Below are 19,137 nucleotides of genomic sequence, written 5' to 3'. Positions count from 1 at the left end.
TGGTTAAATTGTTTACTAGAATATTTAGGGATAAAGATTTGCAATAGTATTGTTCTTTACCTCCTCATTATGTTACATCATTTCAGCAATTGACTAATTCTTTCATTCAATAATTTCACAATAATATTGGTCGTAAAATTACTTTGACTAATTTGATTTATTGTAAGCAAGGTGTTAAAGAAAAAGTAACTAATTTTATTGGTATATATAAACATTTGTAATCTCAAATTGCTTATCCTATTCCTGATAGTGATGTTCAAAGAAATTTTATTTCTAATTTACAAAAATACATTAGTGATAAGATTCTATTTTCTGAAATTCCTTCCTTTATGCAGTTGTGTGTGGTACTTCATAATGTTAGGTCTTGGAGACAACTGAGAGGGGGGTGTGAATCAGTTGTCAAATAAATTCAAACCAAGAACAACTTAACCAACTTAATGCTTAATACCAGTAAACCAGTCCAATATGCTGGTAGATAGTTTTAACAGTTAATTGCAATACCGGTAAGGATTAATGCATGAAACATAAACACAAAGTCATTCACAACACATAACACCAATATTTGTACTTGGAAACCCTGTAAGGGGAAAAACCATGGTGGGAAACCTTACCCACAATCAGATAATACTACTGTAGATAGTAAGTGTATACAAATGGGGTCTGCACATGCAAAAAGGCCAAGCACCTAGAGCTCATTGCTCAATCACAAATGGGAGTCACACTGACTACAGTTGTATGGTTAAATCCAATAAGAATGTACTACTCAAAATAGCATCTTCATATGCTGGATTTAGTACTGGTGTAGTTCTGATTGTCTTCACAAAAACCATCCTTCAATCTTCAAATGATGTCAGCATGTATAGCTCTATTTATTCTCGCATATACCTTCACATAATCCTTTTTCGCATTACCCACATTCGATCTTACAAATAAGATCTTACATTTATACTATACCCTAAGACCAATTTTAGTAGGTTGACTCTACAAGATATTACAATAAAATTAATTTACATATCAATTAATACCCGATGCAATAACCGATTCAATATGTCAGCTTAATGAATTTATAACAATAATAAGTCATCTCCATAGTGTGCCATGCTGATCTGGAAAAGATAAACCTACCAGTGTAACCTGGACCTATTTGTCGGTAACAACAAATATGCAAATGCTAATATACCAATAAACAAAACTCCAAGACAAAGTGTCCACATGATGTCTTCGACATAACCAAGTGTTTTCCATATCATTCCAAGTACCAGTGATCATTATATCTTGTCGGTGTACCAGATACCGGTGACTGTGCATGAGTCACTTGCTTGCCGGTGAATGTTGTCGATTCTCCAAAGTGCCAGAGTTGATAAGTGTTTAGTAGGTGTTGACATCAATGACAAAACCATACCAAAATACCAACAATCTCCCCCTTTGCATTGATGGCAACACAAGATGGAAAAACCATCAAAGTGCCAAAACAGAAATGCCAAATACCAAAAACCAACAATCTCCAAAAAGATATCATAACCAGAAATCAAAATACAGATACATAGAGTCATAATCTCTCCCAAACAACAATCTCTCCCCCTTGGAGCAACATGTGTTTTCCTTGTGTTTTTCCATACCAATCTCTCCCCCTTTGACATCAAATGCCAAAGTTCTTACCAAGCCAAGTTCATATACAAAATACCAATCAATTTAGTATATCAACTACTCCCCCTGAGAAGTAGCTTCCCATCAAAGCCGGAATAAAAGATTTCTCTATTAATTTTGTCGGTTGATGACAAACATCAACTTCCTAAGTCTCTACCGATGGGGGTATGACCCCAAGTTGATCTCTAAGATATTCAAAAGTCTCCTTAGGCAGAGGTTTAGTAAAGATATCTGCAATCTTCTCTTTAGTATTCACATAAACCAGTTTTATTTCCTTTGCCTCAACATTTTCCTTTAGAAAATTCTATTTGATAGAAACATGTTTGGTTTCAGAATGTAATACCGGATTCTTAGATATATCAATTGTTGCAGTGTTATCACAATATATAGTAATAGGTTCCTTGCATTTTACCTTTATGACTTTCAACATTTTCTTAAGCCATAGTACCTATGTACAGCTAGTTGCTGCTGCAACATATTCTAATTCTGCTGTTGATAAAGATGTACAACTTTGTTTCTTACTCAACCAAGAAACCAGTCTATTTCCAAGAAAGAACGCTTCGCCAGTGGTGCTTTTTCTATCATCCACATCTCCTGCCCAATTTGCATCTATGTATGCACATAGTTCAAAGTTTTCATCTCTAGGATACCATATTCCAAGATTTATAGTACCTTGTAAGTACTGAGAAATCATTTTTACTGCTAATTCATGATTTTAGCTAGGATTACTCTGAATTCTTGAAACAATACATACTGCATTCATAATATCAGGTCTGGTTTGTGTCAAATATAGTAAACCTCCTATCATAGATTTGTATCTAGTTGGATTAACAGGTGTAGATTCATCCCTTAGTGATAGTTTGTCATTTGTGGTCATAGGTGTGCTTACCAGTTTAGAGTTCTCCATCCCAAATTTCTTTAGTAACTCTTTTAAGTACTTGGATTGACTCAAGAATATACCTTTATCAGTCTGTGAAATCTGCAATCCTAATGTAAAGCGGAAAATCGCGATCGAACCCTAGTTGCTCTCCCCTCTTCCAACTCCAAGGAGAGAGAAGGGAGGTTCGCTAGGATTCGATGGTTTTCACTTAGGGGAGAGACTTTACATTCAAAAGAGGGGTTGAAACCCACAAGATCCAATCCCACGCAATGCAAGATTGGATTCTAAATGTGTTTCAAGGGTTAAGAAAGCAAGGCTACCCTCTTTTGTAAAGAATGTGCATAGGAGAATTAAGCTAGGAATGCATAGAAAGTGACAAAGATTCGCTTATAAACTGAGATAGGAATACAGTATGAAGCTGCGGACCTGGAATTAGCAGTAAAATGTCGATACGGCGCTGTCCTGCAAATTTGAGCAAAAGTTGTCGGGATGATGGCGCCCGGTGCCACGGTCCTCCGAAAAATCCGCGAAACGAAGGGGGATCTGTTCGTCTCTGCACAAGGATTCCAGATCTTCAATTTCAGCCGCGTACCTGCAACCTACACACAGAAAAACGAAGACGATTGGGGGGTTAGGGATTAGGGGTTTGCCTTTAGGTCAAACCCCAGTTTTGGAATTAACCAAGAAATGAGCAAGAGCTGTAAATGTAAATGACTGTAAAACAAGTACTAATACCTTGTTCTAAGGATGTTTGTATCCTTATGTGCAAAGGTTTAGATGTTGTATGTTGTATGTTGTAGTAGTATGTGATCTCCTCTTCAATGGTTGAATCCTTGTCTTGAATGCAACACTTAGCCTTGAATGGAGACTTGAAATGATCAATTGCTTGAAGGAATGCTTGAATACTTGAATGCTTGAGTATAGTTTCCACGCTTGTACACATATGTCCCTCTCCCTCCTCCTTTTCTTTCAAATGGGAGAGGCAAATGTAGTTTATATACTTGTCAATTAGGGCTGATAGACTGATTTTCCCGACCTTAGGCCAACCAGGAAAGTTAATTTCCAAATTGCAAACAAAAAGACCCGCAATCTCCTTAGGAGACCGGGCCCAAAATAGGACCCAGGGACCAGGGCGCTGGGCGCTCTAGTCCCACCTCCCGGGACAGCAGGGTGCAAGGAGGTTCAGGCCAGGGTACTTGAAAAATGCAGTTTTCAGTGTCATAATCAGGTTTCGGGGTCTCCATTCAGGTTGCATGTTGCGTCGCCATCGTGAAGACCAAAATGCAGTCAAAATTGCAAGTGTCGCAATTTTAGGACGCTACATTTAGCCCCCACTTTAGCGGGAGTATGTATGCTCATACTTCCGGTAAAGTACAAGGAAACAATATTGAAAGACTTTCACAACGTCAAGGAGGCAAGATACACCAAGTCCCCAGTGGACTAAGGATCTTACGACTTCGATTGACAAAGTAAAAGGGAAGGTCACGAGGGAGAACCATGACTGTCAGTAGTAAGGTTCCCTCACTATGAGTCATGCAAGAAAGATATCAAAAATTTTCAAGGCAAAGCTAAATTTGTCAAGAAATTTTCAAGTATCTTGAAAAGATATGAACGGGATGTATGCCCCCCTACGTTAAAGCGATCGCACACGCCTCAACGGGGGTGATTGTTTTAACGTAGTGATACACATAAGAAGGGAAAGGAGCACGTTATCACAAAGATTTAGCCCCCAAGTGTGAGATAAACCCAAGGATAATAGACACAAAACACAAAGCACGAGGTGACTTCGCTTTCCTCGGGGTCAGTATGTTGTATGATAATTCATGTATATATATCATATGTATGTATGCATAATTGTTCTTCATTCCCCAATCAAGGAAGGTCACCTAGAAGAAGGGAACACATGTGTCTTTTGAGTCAACATGAGAGAGATCGAGAGATCTCAAGGCTTTGCATCGTCCTCAAGTAGACAACACTAAGGACAACAAATAGAAAAATGAGAATAACATATAGAAGAAGTAACAAAAGAGAGGGGGAGAGAATCTGCTATGCTAATGTAACTAGTCTAGCACGTCATCTACCCCCCGATCTTGCTGATCAATGTTTCGGGAAGGTAGGGAACATGCTAGAGGAGGAACATTCAACACAGCAGATGGAGCTATCACAAGATCCAAACAAGGGCTATGTTCATGTTCCGAGCCATGTTGTTCTTGTCTAGGAGCTAGGATAAGTGCTTTAGAAAATTCAGTAGATAAATGGTTATCAATATCAACAAGTTCATATTCACTGTCAGAAGCAAGAGAAGTAACATTTTCATCATGAATAACATTTTCATCTATATCATCATCAAGATTTATAAAAATAGGATCTTTAACTTGCACAGGATCTAGACCATCATGCATCTTATGTTTAGGAGATTTAGGCTCAATGTCCGGCTGAGGAGAAAATGGAATAATGCTTGTTGAAGGTGTTTTTGGAGATTTCAAAGTTTGAGCTCTAAGACGACGCTTTCGTCGGCGTTCACGTGCAGAACGATTTCGTCTAGTCTTAGTAGGAAGTTGAGAAGATTGAGGAGGAGGAATGTTCTCATCCTTATCACTTGGGTGTTTAGGTTGTGGTCTCTTAGGTTGAATAATAGGAGAAGAAGAAGGTCTCTTCTCTCTATAAAAGGAAGGAGGAGGAACTGCTCCATATAAAGGAGGAATATTTGTTTTAGGAAGGAGACCAAGTCCGTCATGATGAGGAGGTATAGGTCTACTTTTAGAAGGTTTATTAGGCATAGACATAATCACATCCATAGGGATGGGTTGGGAATCTTCTTGAGGAAAGACATTAGTTTTATCTTTCAAAGGAAGAACTTCCTTCTCAAGAATGATAGGAATGTCAAGTTTAGGTGTTCTAGGTTCACTTAAAGATAGGAACATATTTGTTTTCCACTTTTGATAAGATTTGAAAAGATGATCACTTCGCGGAGGAAGAGATTGGAATTGTTTAGGCCAAAAGTAATCAAGAGGAACACTAGAGGTTCTTTCAGCTGGTTTAAAGAGGCTATGATTGACAGTAACAACTTCACCATTATGGGGAAATTTCAAACACTTATGAATAGGAGAAGCAATAGCTTTCATGGAAGATAGCCAAGGATAGCCAAGCTTCACACGAAATTGTTCGGAAGATGGAATAATAGCAAAGTTCACATCAAGGGATTTGTTATAGACCTCAATAGGCAATGTAATAGAACCAATTGCAGGAGAAGAAAATGCATCAAATAGTTTCACAATCACATCTATTTTGTCATAAATCACTTGATTCAATTGCAAAGTAAAAAGAAATTCTTCAGTAATAACATTAACCATGCATGAAGGATCAATAAGCACTCCACGGCAAGGTGTATTCTTGACTTTTGCAACTATGTATAAAGGACCATCAGGTGCCCTAATGGTTTCACTCGAATCAAATGTGATGGAAGGTTCTTTAGGGATTTCTTGCTGCTCTACAAAGTTAATCACATTCGGAGTCATAGACACAAGACCATCAGATGAGAGAGAGGAATCATTAGCCTCAATTGCATTAGAGGTATGAGAAGGTAATGGATCAGTGAAAATCTGAAGATTTTGATTAGGAGGAGCTACAGATGTATTGCCTTTATCATTCACTCCAGAAACAGAAATAGTATTATTATCAATCAAATCTTGAATTTTACCCTTTAAAGAAAAACATTTTTCAGTATCATGCCCAGGCTGACGATGAAATTGACAAAAAGCTTTGTTATCAAAATAAGGTGAAGTAATCTTTGCAGGATCAATTTGCCTTATAGGAGGAAGAGTAAGCACATTTTGTTCCAATAACTTATTCATAATACCATGCAATGATTCATTCAAAGGAGTATACTTTCTTTCTTTCTTGAAAAACTTAGAAATAGGAGGCACACCTGATGTTGCATTCACATTGTTGTTGATGATGTTTTCATTGAATTTGATGGAATCTCTGTTCGGTTTAAACTTCCCAAATGGTTGTTGACTGCTATCACCCTTATCACTCGGAGCCATAGGATGTGATTGTACCATTTGACTCACAGTCAGTTGATAATTGTGAAGAGTGGCACACAACTGTTGGAAAGAAGTAAACTCAGAAAACAGAAGTTTGTCTCGAATATCTTTTTGCAAATTAGAAATAAAGATTCTTTGAATATCATTGTCAGGCACTGGAAAAGAAATTTGAGCATACAAATGCTTATATCTACCAATGAAATCAGTCACTTTTTCTTTAACACCTTGTTTACAATGCATTAAATCAATCAAAGTAACTTTAGGACTTATATTGTTTTGAAATTGTTGAATGAAAGCATTTGCAAGTTGTTTGAAAGAAGTAATAGAATAGGAAGGCAATGAGCAATACCATTGTAGGGCTTTGTCTCTTAATGTTCTCATGAATAGTTTTGCAAGCAACCTTTGGTCATAAGCAAAATCAGTACATATTGTTTGAAAAGTCTTAACATGTGTTAGAGGATCACCTTTACCATTATAAAGCTCCAAATGCGGGATTTCAACATGTTTAGGAGGGATAGCTCGAACAATGTCAAGAGAAAGTGGGCTCGCAACATCAAATGTGGGCACACTAAACTTAGATTGATTCATAGAGGCAATTTGTTGTTGTAAAGAAGAGACAGTTTGTGCAAGATTGTTAATGGTTGCTTCAGTCGAAGAGTTCATATTAGATGTGTTAGATTGAGATGGAGGTGTTATGTTATTGAAAGAAGGCAAAGAGTAAGGTGGTGGGACTCTATGATAATTAGTCATAGGAGATGATTAGACAGGAGGAACACTACAAGGAGGAATGGAATGATTAAATGAATTGCCCCCTTGCGTCATGTTCATTTGCGGAGATGTAATAGGAACACTCATTGAAGGAATGAATGAAGAAGTCGAATTGAATGAAGGGATAGGGTTAATTGAAGAAGAGGGAGGATTGCCCCCATGACTAGTGATCATAGGGGGAATGTCTTGTGTAGAAGTAGCCATTATGTTTGATGTAAAGGTAGGTATGCTAGCAATAGAAATCATCAAAGGAATAGAATGATTGACTTGTGTAGGAGGTTGTGTATAACCTAAAGTTTCGGCACAACTCTTCATAGGCATCACGTTCGAATTCACAATGTGTGAAATACCACGCAAAATATCAATTCCATTCTTATCACTTTGAAGCATACGTTTTAGACCCTCAATTAAAGGAAGAGCTTGACTATCAGGGTATTCTTGAGACATCCATTGTCGAAAATCATCAAATTGGTTATCCAATTTCGAAAGTTGTTCTTCAGAAACCTCATGGAGAGCTTCTTCATCATTAGGAGGATTAGAGGAATTACCCATGTCCTCGTTAAAAAGGCTATTCAAATTAGGTTCCATCTCCTCGGTAATTAAACCTCGGAAAGACTTAATTCTACGGCTTCGTCTAACGGGAATAGTGTAAGTAGGACTTATTGTTGTAAAACTCATGCACTAGAGAAGGAGAGAAAATTTTGATTTTAGAGGTAGCAATTTTCAGTAAAATCAGCCAATCTTCTGGATTTAAGCTGTTAAATGCAATCACAACAGTCTCCTGAAATTTCAGAAAAAATGTCCGGGACCGTGGCGCTCGGAGTGCAACACGGTGCTTGCAACTTTTTTCGAAATTTGCAGGGATGAAAGGTATGATGATTTTAGGGCTAATCTAAAAAAATTGAGTGATTTTACGATCTGTAGGTAGGCCAAATTAAAGTTGCAATTTCAAAATTGAACCCTACCAAGATTGTCGAAAAATGCAAAATTTGAATTTTGAAAAAGAGAGGGAAACTGAAATTTTGAATTTTATGATTTTAGAGGGAATGCCAAAAGCAATGCAAGTTTTGAAATTCAAAAGTTGACTCAATTTCACACAAAATTCAATTTTGAAAGCGGAAATCAAAGTTGTTGTAATTAAGCACTTAATTTCAAAAGTCACAAAACGCAAGAATTTGAATAAAGCACTGAAATTTTTAATGAATGCAAACACACTTTTCAGATTTAGGACAGTAAGAACACAATTTTGACACAAAATTTTAGTTTCAATGATTTTTGAATGTTTAAAAGCCTTAATCCAAGCAATCACAAGACCAACTTTGATTGTAATTTTGAAGGTGTTAAAATTGATAAAATCAGCCAAAATTCTGGATTTTAGCAGGAAAATACAGTAAGATCTTGCTCCCGAAATTTCGGAAAAAATGTCGGGGACGATGGCGCTCGGCGCCACGGTCCTCGCAACTTTTTTCCAAATTTTCAGGGATGAAAGATATTATGATTTTATTGTGGAATCCAAAGTTACAGCTGATTTGGAGATGTTTTGATTAGTGAAATTGTCGGACAAAGGTTGAATCAAGAGGGTTTCAAAAATTAGGGTTTTGACACTTAACCGCTTAATTTTCAAAATTAAAACATAGATATGAATTGATAATTTGTAATAGAAGGATAGATCTGAAACGAGCATTAACAATTAAATATTTCACAAGTTTAATTACTAAAAAGAAATTTTAGGGTTTTTATGCAATCACCTCTAAAATTTTGCAAAAGATCAAACATGGAAATGTAATCAATTTTTTCAGATCTAAGCATGAAAAATCAGAAAGGATGTTCACGTCGGGTTCACCAAAATGTAAAGCGGAAAATCGCGATCGAACCCTAGTTGCTCTCCCCTCTTCCAACTCCAAGGAGAGAGAAGGGAGGTTCGCTAGGATTCGATGGTTTTCACTTAGGGGAGAGACTTTACATTCAAAAGAGGGGTTGAAACCCACAAGATCCAATCCCACGCAATGCAAGATTGGATTCTAAATGTGTTTCAAGGGTTAAGAAAGCAAGGCTACCCTCTTTTGTAAAGAATGTGCATAGGAGAATTAAGCTAGGAATGCATAGAAAGTGACAAAGATTTGCTTATAAACTGAGATAGGAATACAGTATGAAGCTGCGGACCTGGAATTAGCAGTAAAATGTTGATACGGTGTTGTCCTACAAATTTGAGCAAAAGTTGTCGGGACGATGGCGCCCAGCGCCACGGTCCTCCGAAAAATCCGCGAAACGAAGGGGGATCTGTTCATCTCTGCACAAGGATTCCAGATCTTCAATTTCAGCCGCGTACCTACAACCTACACACAGAAAAGCGAAGACGATTGGGGGGTTAGGGATTAGGGGTTTGCCTTTAGGTCAAACCCCGATTTTGGAATTAACCAAGAAATGAGCAAGAGCTGTAAATGTAAATGACTGTAAAACAAGTACTAATACCTTGTTCTAAGGATGTTTGTATCCTTATGTGCGAAGTTTTAGATGTTGTATGTTGTATGTTGTAGTAGTATGTGATCTCCTCTTCAATGGTTGAATCCTTGTCTTGAATGCAACACTTAGCCTTGAATGGAGACTTGAAATGATCAATTGCTTGAAGGAATGCTTGAATACTTGAATGCTTGAGTATAGTTTCCATGCTTGTACACATATGTCCCTCTCCCTCCTCCTTTTCTTTCAAATGGGAGAGGCAAATGTAGTTTATATACTTGTCAATTAGGGTTGATAGACTGATTTTCCCGACCTTAGGCCAACCAGGAAAGTTAATTTCCAAATTGCAAACAAAAAGACCCGCAATCTCCTTAGGAGACCGGGCCCAAAATAGGACCCAGGGACCAGGGCGCTGGGCGCCATGGTCCTGGGGACCAGGGTGCTGGGCGCCCTGGTCCTGAGGGACCAGGGCGCTGGGCGCTCTGGTCCCACCTCCCAGGACAGCAGGGTGCAAGGAGGTTCAGGCCAGGGTACTTGAAAAATGCAGTTTTCAGTGTCATAATCAGGTTTCGGGGTCTCCATTCAGGTTGCGTGTTGCGTCGCCATCGTGAAGACCAAAATGTAGTCAAAATTGCAAGTGTCACAATTTTAGGACGCTACACCTAAAAAGAATTTTATTTCTCCAATCATAGACATTTTCAATTTTTGTTGCATTTTAATAGAAAATTCTGTACATAATCCATCTTCTCCTCCAAAGATTATATCATCAACAAATACTTCTATAACCAAGATGTCATCATTAGTCACTTTATAATATAAATTGTTGTTTGCATTACCTTTAGAGAAACCAATCTTCAAAAGATACGTATCCAATCTTGCATACCAAGCTCTTGGAGCTTGCTTCAATCCATACAAAGCTTTTCTTAACCTGCAAACCATATCTTTGTTATCTGTCAAAGAAAATCCATTAGGTTGTTCAATGTAAACTTCTTCTTCAAGATCTCCATTTAAAAATGCACATTTAATATCCATTTGATATACTTTGTAGTTCTTATGTGCTGCAAAAGCCAAAAAAAATCTGATTGCCTCAATTCTAGCTACCGATGCAAAGGTTTCATTGTAATCAATTCTTTCTTTTTGAGAATATCCCTTACACACTAGTCTTGCTTTATTTCTAATAACCTTATCATCTTCATTAAGTTTGTTTCTGAATACCCATTTGGTTTCAATTACATTTTTATCTTTAGGTTGGGGAACTAATGTCCAAGTGTTATTCTTCTCAATTTGTTATAATTATTGTTCCATAGCTTTAATCCAGAATTTATCTTCACATGCCTCATTAATAGATGATGGTTCAATTTGAGAAATAAGACATACCTCTTCATTTGTCAATCTTCCTCTTGTCATAACTCCTTTATACTTGTTTCCAATTATCTAATCTTTAGAGTGATTCAGTCTTACATACTAAGGTGTCTTTGTTTGCTGTTGTTCCTCAGTTATGGTGGAATTTTCAGATGATATTGGGGTAACTGGATTTGTCAAGATTTTTGTTGCCAGTTCAGAGTCTATATACCTTGAAGTTCCTCTGAATTGTTCATCAAGTTTTACATTTGTACTTTCAACAATTTTTTGCAATCTTTTGTTAAAACATCTATATGCCTTGCTCTTAGATGAATAACCAAGAAATATTCCTTCATCACTTCTAGGATCAAATTTGCTAATATACTCATCTCTTCTGATTAACATTTACTTCCAAAAATTCTGAAATATTTAAGAGTAGGAGTAATACCAAACCATAGTTCATGAGGGGTCTTACCGGTTTCACCTTTGATGTGAACTTTGTTGAACGTATAGACCATTGTACTTACCGCCTCTCTCCAATATACATGTGGTAGGTTTGCTTCTGATAACATATGTCTTGCTGCATCCAATATAGTTCTATTTTTTCTTTCAACAACTCCATTCTGCTGTGGTGTTCAAGGTGCTGATAGTTGTCTTCTGATTCCATTTACTTCACAGAATGTATTAAATTCCTTAGATGTAAATTCTCCTCCTTGATCTGATCTTAGACATTTTATTTTCTTACCGGTTTCATTTTCTACCATTGCTTTGAACAGTTTGAACTTTCCAAGTTCTTCTGATTTTTCTCTGAGAAAAGTAACCCAACACATTCTAGAATAGTCATCAATGATTAGCATCAAATATCTATCACCTTGTAAGATTTTAGTTCTAGCTGGACCACATAAATCGGTGTGAATTAAATCAAGAGCATCAATGGATTTTTTTGGAATACTTTTGAAACTAGCTCTAACTTGTTTTCCAAATTGACATTCCTTACATACTGTATTGTGAGGTTTGACAATTTTAGGTAAATCTCTAACTGCCTTAATAGTACTGATTTTCACCATGCAATCAAAGTTTACATGACAGAGTCTCTTATGCCATAGCCAACTTTCATCAATATGTGCAATTAAGCATGTCTTTTCACTGTTATTCAAATGAAAGATATTACCTCTAGTCTGATTACCGGTTGCAATTTCCAAACCAATTCTATTCATGATTTTGCATTTTCCATTTTTGAATTGTAACTGAAATCGTTTCTCAACTAATTGACCAACACTCAAAAGATTATGCTTTAATCCTTCAACATAGTAAACATTGTCAGTTTTATGCTTACCATCAAGAGATATTGTACTCTTACCTTTGATCAAACAAGCTTTGTCATCTCCAAATCTCACTAAGGTTCATTGTATTCTTGAAAGTTCAAGAATTTACCTTTGTCTCTTGTCATATGATGTGAGCATCCTGAATCAATGATCCACTCATCCTTTACTTCAACTTTAGCTACCAAGGCTTGTTTTATCGGTTGAGCAGTAGGTGTCGGTTGATCTTCTGTTATAGCAACAAAAACCCATCCATTGTCTGTCAGATCCTCATCAGAATCATCAGTCACTCCTTCATCAACAATGTAACAAGATTTGTCTTTATTCTTCTTAAATTTGTATCTTTGATATTCAGGGTTAGTCTTGTATGTTCTTCTAGCTTCTTCTCTTAATCTAGCATGTCTATCAAGGCATCTTGAAGCCATATGACCAATCTTACTGCAGTTAAAACATTTAAAGGGTGCTTTACCTTCATACTTACTTCCAACTAGACCTTCAGGCATTTTCCTTGCAAATAGTGCTTCAAGTTCTTTAAGTTCTTCATTTTCTTTCTTGCTTTCTTCAAGTTCTCTTACATAAAAGGCTTTCCAATTAGATTTGTCAAATGATGATGCAGATGATGTTGATGCTTTAAAGGCTAAATCTAGTTTTACAGTAGCAACGAGACCAAATTCTTCAATTTCAAAAGCTGAAAGTTTTCCAATCAGTGTATCCCTAGTTATTGATGTATTAGGCATTGTTCTTAACTCATTTATAGTAGTGACTTTCATTTTATATGCTGATGGCAATCCTCTTAAGACTTTTGAAACAATTTCATCCTCAATTAAGGTTCCTCCACAACATTTAATACCCAAAACAATCTCATTTACTCTTTCTATAAAAGCATAAATCCTTGCATCTTCTTCCATTTTCAGATGTTCATACTTGACCCGGAAGCTTTCAATTTTTGCAATTTTGATAGAAGAATCTCCTTTATTCAGTGTTTCAAAATGATCCCAAATAGCTTTAGTAGTAGACCTGTCTGATAGTCCCATGATTTATTGATCAGATAATGCGCTCAAAAGTGCTTCTCTTGCTTTGCAATCATTTTCCTCATCTTTAGTCAAGTTGGGTGGATTGGGCTGACTCTGAGCAGGAGTAGTATAACCATTCTTTGTAACATCCCATATGTCCTTTCCAATGCAATTTAGATGTGTCTCCATTCTGATCTTCCATATGCCATAGTTGGGTCCATCAAGTTTAGGACTGTCCTTCCTGAAATAGTTAGTAGACATTAGATCTCCTCAAGCTGTTAAACTTCAGCAAAAGAGGACTAGGCTTTGATACCAATTGTTAGGTCCCAGAGACAACTAAGAAGGGGGAGGGGGTGAATTAGTTGTCAAATAAATTCAAACCAAGAACAACTTAACCAACTTAATGCTTAATACCAGCAAACCAGTCCAATATGTCGGTAGACAGTTTTAATAGTTAATTGCAATACCGGTAAGGATTAATGCATGAAACATAAAGACAAAGTCATTCACAACACATAACACCAATATTTGTACGTGGAAACCCTGTAAGGGGAAAAACCATGTTGGGAAACCTTACCCACAATCAGATGATACTACTGCAGATAGTAAGTGTATACAAATGGGGTGTACACATGTAGAAAGGCCAAGCACCTAGAGCTCACTGCTCAATCACAAATGGGAGTCACACTGACTATAGTTGGATGGTTAAATCCAATAAGAATGTACTACTCAAAATAGCATCTTCATATGCTGGATTCAGTACCAACGTAGTTCTGATTGTCTTCACAAAAATCCTCCTTCAATCTTCAAATGATGTCAGCATGTATAGCTCTGCTTATTCTCATATATACCTTCACACAATCCTTTTTTGCATTACCCACATTCAATCTTACAAATAAGATCTTACATTTATACTATACCCTAAGACCAATTTTAGTAGGTCGGCTCTATAAGATATTACAATAAAATTAATTTACATATCAATTAATACCTGATGCAATAACCGATTCAATATGTCGGCTTAATGCATTTACAACAATAATAAGTCATCTCCATAGCGTGCCATGCTGGTCTGGAAAAGATAAACCTGCTAGTGTAACCTGGACCTATTTGTCGGTAACAACAAATATGCAAATGCTAATATACCAATAAACAAAACTCCAAGACAAAGTGTCCACACAATGTCTTCGACATAACCAAGTGTTTTCCATATCATTCCAAGTCTCGGTGATCATTATATCTTGCTAGTGTACTAGATACCGGTGACTGTGCATGAGTCACTTGCTTGCCGGTGAATGTTGCTGATTCTCCAAAGTGCCGGAGTTGATAAGTGTTTAGTAGGTGTTGACATCTATGACAAAACCATACCAAAATACCAACACATAACTATCAACCTCAAGTGAGTCGATTTGATCAATCTCCTTCAATGCCTCCAGTTGATAAGAATGAAAGTGATCAACAACCCTTTTTCAAGTTTAAATCAAACAAGGGATTCATCAAGTTCAATGACAACACCAATAGCCAAGTAGTAGCTACAACAATAGGCGTGCCTCCTTTATCCAAGTATTTTAGAAAATAATTTACTCATCTTTCTAAATCTTTAAATAGTATTATGTCATAATTAATATAAATAAATATGTTAAAACTTCCTCCCATCAAACTTATTGACACATGCAAACCATTGCTGCCTTATTTTGATTCCAAAGCTTTTTTCCAATTTCATTGTCAACTCGATCATGACATTGAAAAAGTGTTATTCTTTAAGGAGTAGGATTCAAGACTTAATTGATAATAATACCATATATTTAGTTGGTATGAATTACAAAGGTAATAAATCTGTAGCTCCTCCAAACCAAAACCTTCAAATCTTTACTAATCCTTTTCCTTCCCATTTTGCTAATGTGATTGAGTCTAAGCATCTTGTCTTTTCTCCTAATGATCTTGGCCTTGAGACTAATAATATGGTGAATATTATTGATAAAATTGAACCTCCTAAGGAACTATCACTAATACATTTTTCCTAAAATTCCGAGGGAAGTTTCCAACGGAGAAGGTGTATTGTGATCAAATTTGATTTTTTTTTGAAAAAATGCCTGATTTCGTCGGAATTCCGACGATAATGCAACATTTAGTTTCGACAGAGAAGGAATTGGGAATGACATTTTGGTTTTTTTAGAAAAAGTGCCCATGTTCATCGAAAATCCGACGACTGCGTGCATTACTTCAAAAAAAATAGAAAAGACCAAGTCATTTCATAAATCTCACGTCTTTGTTTGTCGACCTCTGCCATTACTTCATCCCACCTCTTCCTCCCACCTCTGTAGGGTACCAGCCATGGAATGAAGTGGTGCTGGAGGAGCAGCTATACCAGGATACCAGATGACAAGAAACTTTCCTGCAGCTTCATTATGGTAGGAATTTTGTTATGTTTTTTATTTGTTTTTGTGTTTTATTAGGAATTTTGTTATGTTTTTGTTTTTATGTTTTGTTAGGGTTCCCTAAGAGCCTCCCTCTCTTCAACTGAAATGTCCAGAACCTAACTTTCTCAACTGGGGGTGAACTACCTCCATCCTTTGGACTAGCTTCAATCCCTCTTCCCCGGGATGGAGTGTAACAACTATGGATCGATCCTCCGACCAGAAAAAAAATCAGATGGAATAGATCTTCTTCCACCATAGAATAGTAGGGGCATACAATAGTAGGGGCCCTGGCATAACCCCTCTCTCCATTTATCATTGTTCTCACAGACATGACTATAGAAGTGACCAACCCTTTGACCTGCAGAAGATTTTGATGTTGAAGGCGACCAAGTCTGGAGATCTCTGCTAGGAATTCCTTAACCCCATCATCTGTTTCTGTCAGAAAACATTTCATCGCTACCTAGATTCCATTTGTGGGAAGAACTCCTCTGTAGACTTGGCTGAAGCTTCCAGATCCCAAAAGTTCTTCATCTCCGAAGCCCTTGGTTGCAATATGTAGTTCTTTATACTTAAACCTATGAGGCCAATACTCCTCTTCCCATTCTTTGATGATATCTCTATACTGGTTTCTCTTCAATCGGCCAAGTGATGCTCCTACCACTATGAGGAGAATGAGGATGACACAAATTGTGCTTATGCCAGCTATAAGTCTGGTGTTTGAGCTCTTGGATTTTTTGTGCATAAAGGATGGAAGATTAGATGTATTCAGGGATGGGGTGGTTCCATTTGTAGTAAAGCTCCATGCCAGAATGTAATTCTCTTCATAAATGACTCCCATAGCTGCAGAGAAACCAACGTACATTTCATCTTCGAGAATGTTGGACAGGGATATATTTTTCATATATAACAATGGTTTTTTTGGGCAACACCGCACATTGAATGAAGGTTATCGTGGAATATGAAGCAGTGAAGTTGACCCTCCATCTAGAATGGGGAACCCCTACAAGGAGAGGTGTTAGTTGTTCCTCACTACTTCCCTTCATCAGGCAGAGGCAACAAAGAAAGCAGCCTCAGTGATAGATCCATCTCATGACCCTATGGGCAACTACTCTTATAGTTGTCCTTCACTGCTCTATACTCTAATATTTTCTACTAGTCAAATTGAGGTGAATAAGTACAAATTGAGATGATATCCCTGCTGCAGAACTGTCACAACACTGTGTAGTGATCGAGTGCTATTTTTTGTCGGTGTTTTGGAAGGGAGCATAAGTGTACCATTAGGATGGTGGTATAAAATGGTGAAAGATGATAAGATAGGGAGGTAAGTGATAAAGGATGTAATGGTGAAAGAGTAAGTTAGGATATGTTAGGGGTTTGGAAGGTAGGAATGTGAATGGGGGTAGATAAATTAAGGATGTGAAGGATGGAATGGGGTTAGGTAGGTGAAGTAAAAGTACGTGTGTATGAGGTTAAGGTTTAGGATAAGATGTAGGAAAGTGGAGGAGGTTAAGATAGGGGATATGAAAGGTAGATGGAAGGTAATAATGATAGGAAGGGAGGTAAAGGTTATGAGGTGTGGGTTAGAAAATAGGGTGTAGGAAATGGAAGGAAGGGTCATATCACTTTGAGAGTTTTCACCAAGATGAGTAGCCCAAGTATGGACCTCAAATCTTACAAGCCATGAGGATCCACTTGTAGTAGAGGAGCATATACTTGTATCTTGGGAGCTTATTAGGAGTTCACCTTGAATTTGGGAAATACACATAGAGGAGATATAATATTGATGAATACACATTACCTAGCCTCATCATGCATAAATACAAGAGGTATAGACTATAGCAAGCACATATCATGAGCCAAAGGATCATATTCAAGAGTTGCTTCATCTCCAATCCTCTACATTTTTAAGATCCACAAATGGGGTTGAGGTTAAGTCTTGGTTACTTAGCTTGGACTTATGCTTTGGGTTGCATCTATATGTGAGCAACTTAAAGGCATAATTTTCAATGAAATTTTTGAGAGGACTTGATTCCACCTTATGGTACTGGGAGGATAAAATGCACCAACTCACATTGGAAACCCTCTCTAGATACCATTTTTGAGTGCTTCAAAGTGTGTTCTATTTCAAAATGTTTTTGACAGAGATGCATAGATGAGTTTCACAATTTACATAATAAGGTTTCATAGTGGCTCAACATGAGAGTTAGTTTTTGGAGTTCTTGTAGTTTGTATATTACATTCAAGACAAGTTACTTGTCAATTATTTCATTACGGGGTGGAAAGCCCAAAATTTTAGTTTTCCTACACATGGCCAATCCTAATGACTTTAGGGTTGCTATGGAAAAGTCTCTTATGGAAAATGAGGTACATGGGAGGACACAAGAGGCATGAGAGAATTTTGTACCCGACCATGGCAAAGTCTCTCATTTTAGGTATGAGAGACTATAGGGCTATCAAGATAGGCCTTCTATGACTCAACAACCTTTTAGGGGAGAATCTTGTGTTTTTAGTAATTAGGATCTTCTAATTATGGTGGGGCCTAGCCAACATAGGGTTATATGAGAGGCAGATGTTATGTATATGTTAGTATTAGACAAAGAGTGCCCATAAGGTTTTAGAGTAGGTGGACACCATCCTAGGATGTCAAAGTAGATAGTTGATATGTGGGTCTTTACCCTCCCAACCACTCAACATATACCACCATGGGTTTTTACCCTCCCAAACACACAAAGGTCAAAGGAAGATTCACTACTACAACACTCACTTTTTGTGACAGTCTCAAGAACTTAGCTAGGACAGTTACTCCTTTTGTGGCCTTTCTTCTTCACACAACACTCTCTAACATTAATTATTATGATAGTGTACCTCCTTAAACCTTCCACCAACACCTAACCCAATACCAAACTCTTTCCTAATCTTGTTAATGGACTAAATAACTCAACTCACTGTGAAATTGTGATGGTCAATGCAAGGTTTAGGATAGTAGTAATTAGGATCTTCTAATTATTGTGGGGCCTAGCCAACATAGGGTTATATGAGATAGGGGTAAGTTCAATAGTGATTTCTCCTTCAATTCTTGATGAATGCTTGATTGCCTGTTCACTTGGAATTGAATTGATTTTATAATTAAGAAATGAACTGTTTGGATAGATGTCTCAAAGAAATGTGGTCTAATGAAATGCTATGATTGCAGGATATGCACAAACAATGTTTGTTGAAATGGATTTACAAAATTCCAAT

The sequence above is a fragment of the Cryptomeria japonica genome, chromosome 9 (genome assembly GCF_030272615.1).
Source record: "Cryptomeria japonica chromosome 9, Sugi_1.0, whole genome shotgun sequence".
NCBI lineage: Eukaryota > Viridiplantae > Streptophyta > Pinopsida > Cupressales > Cupressaceae > Cryptomeria > Cryptomeria japonica.
This window is presented reverse-complemented; position numbering follows the sequence as displayed.